The sequence below is a fragment of the Rhinolophus sinicus genome, chromosome 16 (assembly GCF_057876585.1).
Source record: "Rhinolophus sinicus isolate RSI-liver-muscle chromosome 16, RSI-T2T, whole genome shotgun sequence".
Lineage (NCBI taxonomy): Eukaryota > Metazoa > Chordata > Mammalia > Chiroptera > Rhinolophidae > Rhinolophus > Rhinolophus sinicus.
Window position 1 is genome coordinate 156252025 of NC_142516.1, and position 9597 is coordinate 156261621.

A 9597-nucleotide genomic window follows, 5' to 3' on the forward strand; every position below is an offset into this window, starting at 1 on the left:
TGTTTTTAACAAGCACCAGTATTCAATATGATATATTGGGAGATACTATATCTTGAGACACTGAATGATGTTATCTCCCTCCAATGATGGTTTATTTTATTTTGGACAGAAAGTTATGCTAGAGTTAGTTTACTTTAAACCGATGAAACATTGAGTGAGTTTAAGCTGGGCTTTGTCTCTTGTTAAGGTAGACTATTTACAATTCATCTTGCTACTAGGCTGTGTCTTTATAAGATCCCAACTAAAAGTAGGTAAGTGTACCAATTGCTCACTTTTCTGGCATCCTGTAATCTTCATTAAAAAAAAGAAAAAAAATCTCCCCAGGTCTTTGAGACTGTTTAAAGCTAATTTGACTTCTCTAAAACCAATTTTGAAATACATAGTATCATGGAGGGAAGAAAATACAATTATTTCTGAGCTCCTTACTCTTGGTATACTTTCACTCCTGGATATGAATCAGGCAAATTCTGTCAGCCTTGAAATCCTTCCAATATATTTTCAAGAAATGTGTGCACACACACATACACAATTTATTCAGTTTAGCCTAGTTTTCAGGGAAAGGTGTTTGTAAAACAGCAGAGTCCAACACTGCCAGAAGTGAAATTTCATTAAAGGTTCTTAATGTCGTACTCCACTGATTTCCTATTTGCTAACTTTTATTGATGATCAGTGTTTTTTTTTCTTTTCTTTTTTTTTTTCTTAACTTATTTTATACTTATTTTATTGCTTTGTAATCTTCAGAGAAGATTTTGTTTAGGGAGAGTATCATATATGGTATGGTTTTGAAGCTTCCTGCCACAGTTTCCAAGTGTATAATCAATCTCAAGTTCTTATGTTTATTTATGGTTAGTAGATTTCCATCCATTGTGAATAGTTAAAATAGTTAATAGCTAAACTAATCTTTATCTTGAGGTTTTTATTTCTCTCAGAAGATTTTCACCAAAAGTACAAAATGGAGACTTTGCTTCCTTGCCCTTTCTCTGAAATGGTAGTAGTTCTAAACTGAGAATAGAAATCTCCATGTTTTCAGTTTTATCAAGGGTCTAAGTTTCTACTACCCATAAAAACTGTAATATATTGTGATAGAGCAATGTTGGGAAATGTACTACAAGTTCTTATAACCTGAACTTCAGTTAGGCTTAATTGTTTTGGCTTTGACAGGCTGTTTCCTGATCCATGGCAGCTGTCCAGACTTCATCACCTGTGAAATTAAAACTTAACTGAGAAAATTCTTCATTAGGAGACTTATTTGTAATTCTCTACAATGAACTGCTATTGCTTTAATAACAAGAACAATTTTTTTTTAAAGAATATTTTAAAAGGTTAATTACGGTACTAAGATGCAACATATTGTATTCAGGAGATATTATATATGTAAAGTTCTTTTTCTCTCTCTTTGAATGTGACATTAATTCTCGTTTTCTGCATATTTTTAACTTTTCAGTTTTGTCACTTCTAAACATTAGGTAGTTCTGAATAGATATTCCCTCCTTTATTGCACATTTCCTTTTTTTCTCTTTATTAAATTTATTGGGGTGACATTGGTTAATGAAAATATATAGGTTTCAATTGTGCATTTCTATAACACATCATCTATATATTGTGTTGTCTGTTTATCACCCGGAGTCAGTTCTCCTTCCATCACCATATATTTGACACCTTTTACCCTCTCTTACCACCACCCCGTCCCCAATTAGACTCTAGTAACCACCAAACTATTGTCTCTATAAATTTTTGTTTGTCTTGTTCATTTGTTGCTTTCAGTTTTAAAACATACATATGAGTGAAATCATATGGTTCTCGACTTTTTCTGTCTGATTTACTTTGCTTAGCATTATAATCTCAAGATTCATCCATGTTGTCACAAATGGCAGTATTTCATCTTTTCTTATAGCTGAGTAGTATTCCATTGTGTATATATACCACATCTTCATTATCCAATCATCTATCTAAGGACATTTCAGCTTTTCCCATGTCTTGGCCACTGTGAATAATCCTGCAATGAAAATAGTATACATATATTTTTACAGATGTTTTCATATTTTTGGGGTAGATACCCAGGAGATGGATTGCTGGGTTGTATGGTAATTCTGTTCCTAATTTTTTAGGAACCTCCATACTGTTTTCCATAGTAGCCGTACCAAGTTACATTCCTACCAGCAATGTGTGAGGGTTCCTTTTTCTCCACAACCACTCCAACACTTATTATTACTTGTCTTGTTGATAATAGCCATTCTAACAGGTGTGAGGTGGTATCTCATTGTGGTTTTGATTTACCACAAAATTCAGTAATGTAGAAGAAATGGACAAGTTCTTAGAAATATGTAACCTTCCTGAACTAAATCATGAAGAACTGTAAAAATCTAACAAGATTTATCAACAGAATGGAAATTGAAACAATCATTCAAAACCTCCCCAAAAGCAAAAGTTCAGGACCGGATGGATTCTGAACTAGTGAATTCTACCAAACATTTAAAAATGATTTAATACCTGTCCTCCTCAAACTCTTCCAAAAAACTGAAGAAGGGGCAATACGTCCTAACTCATTTTATAAGGCCAAAATTAACCTTACTCCAAAATTTGGTAGGGATAACACAAGAAAACTACAGACACATATCTCTGATGGATACAGATGCAAAAATCCTAAACAAAATACAAGCAAATCAAACACAACAATACATTAAAAAGATATACATCACGATCAAGTGGGGCTCATTCCAGGGTCACAAAGATAGTTCAACATATGCAGTCTATCAATGTGATACATCACATAAACAAAACAAAGGACAAAAATCATATGATAATAACAATAGATGAAGAAAATGTATTTGACAAGATACAATATCTATTTATGATTAAAACACTTAATAAAATGGGTATAGAAGGAAAGTAACTCAACATAATAAAGGCCACATATTACAAACCCTCAGCTAATATCATACTTAATGGTGAAAGCTGAAAGCTTTTCCTCTAAGATCAAGAACAAAATAGGAATGTATCCTGTCACCACTGTTATTCAACATAGTATGTGAAGTCCTACTCAGTGCAATCAGGCAAGAGAAAGAAATGAAAGGTAACCAAATTGGGAATGAAGAAATTAAATTGTCACTTTTTGCAGATGGCATGTTTCTTTATATAGAAAACCCTAAATACTCCACCAAAAACTATTTGAAACAATAAACAAATACAGTAAAGTTGCAGGATACAAAATCAATGCACAATAATCCTTTGCATTCCTATATGCTAACAATGAAATTTCAGAAAAATAAATAAAAAAGAAAGAACAATTTCTTTTGCAATAGCAACTAAAAGAATAAAACACATAAGGAATAAACTTAACAAAGGGTGTGAAGGACCTATGCTCTAAAAACTATAAGACATTATTAAAAGAAATTGAAGAAGACAACAAAATGGAAAGATATTCCATTTTCATGGATTGGAAGAATCAACATTATTAAAATGGCCATATTATTCAAAGCAATATACAGATTTAATGCAATCCCCATCAAAATCTTAATGGCAATTTTAAGGAAATAGAACAAAAAAAATTATCAGATTTGTATGGCATCACAAAAGACCCTGAAACCAAAGCAATCCTAAGAAAAAAGAACAAGGCTGGAGGTGTTATACTCCCTGACTTCAATTTATACTGGAATGGGACAATTACCAAAACAACAAGTTATTGGCAGAAAACACACACACAGAGACCATTGGAATAGAATTGAGAACCCAAAAATAAACTGAAGAAGCTTTATTTTCTCCTTTGTATGTTTTTGGCTCCTTTGTCGAAAATTATCTCCATAATTTTGACAAAGGAGCCAAAAACATACAAAGGAGAAAAGAAAGCCTCTTTGGTAAATGGTGCTGGGAAAATTGGAAATCCACGTGCAAAAGAATGAAACTAGACTGCTATCTGTCACCAAGTACCAAAATAAACTCAAAATGGATCAAAGACCTAAACATATGCATAAGATCTGTAGCAATAAATTACATAAAGACAGCATAGGTACTAAACTTATAGACCTTGGGTTCAGACAGGATTATGTGAATTTGACCGCAAAGGCAAGGGGAGTAAAAGCAGAAATAAATGAATGGGACTACCGTGTTTCCCTGAAAATAAGACCTGGCCAGAAAATAAGCCCTAGCATGATTTTTCAGGATGACATCCACTGAATATAAGCCCTAATGCAACTTTTGGAGCAAAAATTAATATAAGACCTGGTCTTGTTTTCAGGAATACAGGTATATCAAACTCAAAGCTTCCTCACAACAAAATAAACCATCAACAAAACAAAGAGGCAAGCAACAGAATGGGAGAAGATATTTGCAAACAATACCTCTGATAAGGGACTAATGTACAAAATATATGAAGAACTCATACAACTTAACAACAATAAAAAAATCCCATTAAAAAATGAGCAAAGGAGCTGAACAGCAACTTCTCCCCAAAAGACATGCAAATTACCAAGATATATGTAAAACTGCTCAAATTTACTAGCTATTAGGGTGTTGCACATATTGAATATTTGAAATTTCTTTAGTTTTCTTCCCATTCATCTTTATTTCCTAGTAATCCTTTCCTGAGTTGACCATAATATGTGCTTGCTATCTACAGAAGTGTGACGGTGCCTTCAATGTATCCTCTGAACAGAACTCCAGACTAAAAGAAAAAAAAAAATAAAAACAACCATCTAAACAATATTTATGTGTATATAATGTTACCCTACTTCTTTTATGTCTCAAACCCAGTAAGATCTCAAGTTTCGCTTAGCTCTGATGGGCTAGAAGTGGTGCATCCCACATATTTTTTTTCAGGGACCCAGTGAAAAATAATATATTCTGCAGTGCATATCCAAATAACCTTCCCTTCTCCCAGTGTTTGAAATTCTGCACACAGTATATATATATCCCTTTCTGCTAGCACCTTTCCTGCTCCATGTTGGAATGGTTCTTTCACCTGAATTAATATGTTAGTCACTCAGCCCTAGATGAGAAACATGATCAAGTGGAAGTATCTCTTGGAGAAAATTCACTATTCTTCACTAGTTCAAAAGCTGTACATTGTTGCTCTACCTAGTTTAAGGTGAGCTGATCTCATTACAAAAATGTTTCCTTCTCCCCAATAAAACCAACTCCTCCTTCCTTTATTTTGCCTTACAGGCCTATAGATTCATTAATGAGGTGTGATCTTAATTAAGACCTGACTAACACCATCACGGCCAAAATTAAAAAGTATTCCTTCCAGATGAAATATGCTCTAACTACATACCACATTTGCTTGTGGACTGAGAATATGACCACTAGAGAACCTTGCACCATGCATTTGAACTGATCTCTTTCCTCATGGGGATTGAAATTAAGAACTGTAGTTATACTTCCACATATATGGTCCTACATGAATTGGTCTCACATGTCAGCCCCTGTGTAAACATATTTCCTTTTCTGCAAAATGCAACAAAATGTTACATGTGTAACTGATGTAAACAAATTTAAATCAAGGTACTGAATTCTTGAATTAAATGTTGCTAACCAGCTAGCCACATAGCAGCAAGAAAAATGGATAATACAGTACAATTTAAAATAATATAAATGCAATTTAAAATAATATATAGTTCAAATATTTAGAACTCAATATATTTAGAGTTTCCAAAATTTAGTACTTAGAGAACCCAAATTTTAGAAACAAGAAAGTGATTTTCTATCAACAGTTATTATTTATTCCTTCATGCTAAGTATACAATACTAATTATATACCCTAGAAATTAACACCTAAATTTTCTGTTTATTTTTAATTTATCTATTTTTCTTTCCCTGGTAACTGGAATGTTTTAGTTACACTCATGCAAAAACCATAATCTGTGAGGAAATAAATGAATACTCATTTAAAAGATATTCACTAGGACTGACTTATGGCAATTTAAGAAAACATTTTTAACACCCATTTTTAGTTCCTGTTCTCTTTTCACTTTTATATTGTAATATTATAGAATACCCAGATTCTAGATAGGCATATTAAAATGCTGGAAATCCAGATAACATTAGTAATTTATCCTTGGTAATCAGCTTTATACACTTTGCTGACTTCAGTTGACTGTAGACTGGCTGGTACATGTTGTACCTTACTAGTATGTACAGGTTGAAAAACTACTTAGCAGAAATAGGCTTTCATTTGCTGAGAATGTTGCTTTAATTTACACTAGAAGGCATGGCGTATTTGGTCGAAGGTTCATCATTGAATTTTCCTGTAAGAAGTAACTTGTGAAACCCTGAGTTTTACTGGCATTGGTTATGTAAATTGTTCAAGTGACATAGGCATTGCATCCTCAGTAGCTGCCTGGCTGACTGCCCTATACCAGGCGTTGCTACTTTAGCACTACCTTCCCTGCTGGTCTTCAGGGAGCACCACTCAATATTAACAGCTCAACAATTCTACAAATCCGTATTTGATTTTCTGTTTCATGGGCCCGGCTGGTTGTTAGAGGTTAAAATAAATCATCTTGCCTAAGTTAACAGCAGTCCTGACAACCTGTTTTATGATATTTACCTTTGAATTCCACTATACTGTATAAATTGAAGAGGATTGATTTACTCCGGGGATAGAGGGAGGAAGTGGAAGGAGATAACTTTCTCCAAGTAAAAGCATTTCTAATCAAAGCCCAAAGGTGATGCTACTGGGCATACTTTGAGAATCGCTTGGTTTATTTATTTATTTCAGGATTTCTGATATTTTGTATGCAATATTATATGCATTTAAGGCAAACAAATACATATATCTCTGAGTGGAGTTATTGTGTGAGGAAGGAGATACATTGAGAAAAGGACTCTTAAACAAGAAGGAGCAAGGATTTAATGGTTTTGGAAATCCCAAAGTCTTTAAAGAACAAATGATGCTAAAATTAGTGAGCAGCTTCAGAGCAAAGATCTAATCTGGAATACCACCAGGAGAATGTGGCCTGAAAGAAACCTGAGTGTAACCATAAAGTCTTTAATTAATACTTCAGAATGATGAAAAATGTTGTCTCAGAGTTCTACTCAGCCACACAAAACTCCTGTTAAGGAGATGAAGGATGTGCCTTGCTAATCACAACATGGTTGAGAAAGGTTTACCTGGATGAGCTTTGTGTGTCTGGCTTTTATATGCTGGAGGGAATCCTAAGATTTCCAGGAAACTCAAAATGTTCTTAAAAGTGCTATATACATGCAGAAATATTTGCAGATTGGGCTGAGGGATAATAGAGTGAGTATAAAATGAGAACCCCATGAGTCTACCTGCAGGCAGTCCCTGAAGCCAGGAACTTGCCTCTTCAGTGTTACAGGTTCAGATCCAGAGGAATTGTTCTCACTGTGCTATAATTAAGTAACTACCACAAAAGAGACGGATTCACATGATCTGATCTAGATGACAAGAGGCTGAACTTTGAGTTATTGCTATGATGAAACGCAATTTGGCAGGACCTGAAATAAAGGGGTGTGTAATTTGAATGTGGAAGGAATGTGAGTCATTGGATGCCAGAAGGAGAGCTATGGTAGGTGGCTTCTAACATGGCTCCAATGAACCTTGCCTCTTGGTAGTCGTACCATTATCTAATCTCATCCTCTGAAAAGTGCACTGGACTTTTTGACTTGCTTCTGTCAAATAGAATGAGGCAGAAATGATGGCTTTTACTCTCAGGATAAGATTAAAAAAAAAAAAAATAGTGTGCCTTCTGTCTTTGGGCAGTTTCTTTCTTTTTATTGAATTGCTAGCCCTTGTGGAAGCCAATTTTCATGCTATCTGCATCCCTATGGAGAGGCAGATGTCATGAAGGAATGAGGCCTGACAAGCACATGAGTGAGCTTAGAGGTGGATCCCATCTCCCACCCCAGTTAAATCTTTAGATGAGAGTGCAGGCTGCCATGGTGAACAGCTTGACTGCCAACTCATGAAAGACCTTGATCTAGAGGCACTCAGTTAAGCCAAACCTGGATTTCTAACCCATAGAAACTGAAATGTTTGTTACTTTCAGCCACAAAATTTTAGGAAAATCAGTTAACAATCAATAAGTAACTAATGTATTTTTCTAACTCATTTTATTTTTCCAATTATTTGTTCTTAATAAGTGTGCCTGCACACCCCACACCCCCTCCACACACACACACACTAAGGAGTTCATGTGTTTGAAAAATAAATCCTGAATCTTAGTTATCAATATTTGTAACTTTTTATACCATCAGTTATCATGATTGAGGACCAAGACTCCAGTTGACTAGATCCTCTCATCTTTGTTTTCATCACAGTGTCCATCTTATATGTGACCTAAAAATAATTAATGAGGAATGAAGAAAAATACATGCAAAAAATGGATCCCTAGCTGTCCAATGAGGTAGTTTTGAGCACCTTAAATGTGGCTAATTCAAACTGAGATGGGTTGAATGTATGAATACACATCAATTTTTGAAGACTTAGTACCAAATGTTAATGTAAACTATCTTGCTATTAATTTTTTATATTTATTTTTATGTTGAAACATTTTGTATATATTGAACTAAATAAAATATAGTGTAAAATTAATTTTACATGTTTATTTTTGCTTTATAAAAATGTGGAAAGCACAGTACTTAAAATTATACATGTAGCTTTTACTATATTTCTATAGGATTACACAGGTTTAGATTATAAATATCCATGGAATTTCAAAAGAGAGAATAAAAGTGAGAATTAGGAGTAAATCAGGAGAGGTTGATGCAATCGGTTCTGATACTAATCCAATACATCGCATTCAGACACTTGAGTCCCATGCTAACCCTACCAAATCGGCTTATCTATAAACTCTTCCCTGTATTCAAATGATTTCATTGAGGAGCAAGTTTTAATAATTACCAGAGTGTTCCAAATCCAATATTTCGGGAACCAAGTTTCTAGTAAGTGCAATTGTTCTAACTTGAAAAGGAACCAGGGCTCGCTTTGGCAGCACATAGACTAAATTGGAATGATACAGAGCTTAGCCTGGACCCTAGGCAAGGATGACACCCAAATTCGGGAAGTGTTCCATATTTTTTACAGAGAACACACTGATGGTTGCCAGAGGGGAGGGCAGATGGGGAGCTGGTGAAAAACGTAAAGGGATTAAGAAATACAAATTCTCAGTTTCAAAATATTCACGGGGATGTAAAGTACAGCACAGAAAGTATAGTCAATAATGTTGCAACAATTGTGTATGGTGCCTGGTGGGTATCAGACTTATCAGGGGGATCACTGCATCAATTATATAAATGTCTAACCACTATTCTGTAGACCTGAAGCTAATATAAAATAATACTGAATGCCAACTGTAACTGAAAAAAAAGAAAGAAAAAATTCCATGTATTGAAAAGATTTCCTAAAAATAACAAAACAAAATAAACACACATAAAAAACTTTGGACTCCCTCTTCTAACTGTGCCATCTATATTACTTCCTCTTCTAATTATTCATCATTTAATAGATAGTACACTGGATAAATTATCAGCAAGATACTTATATTTTCATCTTTGTACTTACCAGTCATGACTATAATCACTCAATGTTCAATTAAGAGTTCCTGGTCCTACACTCCAAAAATGTACAAATTAACTAGC

At 34.2% G+C, this 9597-nt stretch overlaps 1 non-coding gene across 1 annotated transcript; it reads left to right on the forward strand.

Annotated features, from left to right (window-relative positions):
* The first annotated feature begins 8935 nt into the window (after window positions 1-8935).
* On the forward strand, window positions 8936-9038 carry LOC141571398 (U6 spliceosomal RNA). The gene has a single exon (XR_012496143.1). It is a non-coding gene; the product is annotated as a U6 spliceosomal RNA (small nuclear RNA).
* Window positions 9039-9597: the final 559 nt, after the last annotated feature.